Source organism: Fukomys damarensis, unplaced genomic scaffold, assembly GCF_012274545.1.
Source record: "Fukomys damarensis isolate Sample0158 unplaced genomic scaffold, DMR_v1.0_HiC HiC_scaffold_39, whole genome shotgun sequence".
NCBI lineage: Eukaryota > Metazoa > Chordata > Mammalia > Rodentia > Bathyergidae > Fukomys > Fukomys damarensis.
In genome coordinates this window covers 35261272-35262506 of record NW_022900951.1, presented here as the reverse complement: position 1 = coordinate 35262506, position 1235 = coordinate 35261272, and the positions used below count along the sequence as shown (strand labels likewise).

At 53.1% G+C, this 1235-nt stretch overlaps 1 pseudogene; it reads right to left on the bottom strand.

Annotated features, from left to right (window-relative positions):
* Positions 1 to 316: 316 nt before the first annotated feature.
* Positions 317 to 959, bottom strand: LOC104870558 (annotated as a pseudogene).
* Between the last annotated feature and the right edge of the window lie 276 nt (positions 960 to 1235).

Genomic DNA, 1235 nt, shown 5'->3' with positions numbered 1-1235 from the left:
CTCTCCCTTTAATTTCCTAATGGATTTGCTCTGTTGGGCCTCATGGCATTGTGACTTTCATTGTCTTTTTCTAGGACATTATTTAGAATTGTTTGGAGTGCTGGTCTGGCATTACCCTTTTCTGGGGCCACAGGTGAAGGAGGCCAGGGGAGAGGGCAAGGATGGGGCATTAGGGCCACAGCCTTTAAGGAACCCTTTTCTGTGCCCTGCAGTGTACATGGAGGAAAGGGGCTGCCTCTGAGGAGGGGCCAGGCCAGAGCAGGTGACCATCTTGAATTCTGGTTGAGGGCGTGGTCTTTTCACCCTGAGGCATCCTCTAACTGGTGATGGCAGAGAGCCCAGCACCTCCTCGCTTCTCAAAGAACATGTAGTCAATGAAGAATGTGGTCCCTAGCAATACAGCCTTCACCCTCACGTCCAGATCCAGAGGAAATTGTAGGCTGAAGTCATCAGTATCCGTGAGGCTTCTCGCAGCAGCCACCCGCTGCTTGTGGATACGGCCTACACTGTGGGATTCATCCCTGGTCTTCACCTCAAAGTTGGTGTCTGCCACAGCCACAGGTCCAGCAAGGTCCCACCACTCGCAGGACTGTCTGATGATTGGCAGTTTGGATGGAGAACTTAGGGAGGAAGGGATGCCAGGTCTGTAGGACATGTCCAATGGTAGTGCCTGGTGGAGCCTGTACTTCCATCTCCTGGAGACTATAGGGACATCAGAGGCAGCCACAGTGGAGTGGATGGATCAAGAGCAGCACTTTGTGGTCTCCAGGGTCCACCAGGTGGACACAAAGTGGCTGACGGGCACCACGGCCCAGTGAAGGGAAGAGAGCAAAGTTGGGTGCAGGCACAGGCACCTGCCTGGGCTCAGGATGCAGCGCGGTATCTGAGTACCCGGTGGTCACAGGGTAGGGAGGTGGGGGTGAAGGGGCGTAGCCTTTGCGGGGTAAGCAACCTGCCATGAGAGGGACAGGGGCCAGGTGTCGGTGCCCAGGAGACTTAGTTGTGAAAGTGGAGGCAAGCTTGGAGACAGCCAGACAGACAGAGACAAAGATGGACAGGCAAACGCAGAGAGCCAACTGCACCCGCTCTTTGAACACATTTTTACATTAAGAAATGAATATTCTCAGGGCCGGGGATTTAGCTCAGTGGTTCCACTGCCTGCCTCACAAGGACCTGAGTTCAATCCATGGTACCAAAAAAAAAAAAAAAAAAAATTTTTAGGCTCATAGGAGAAA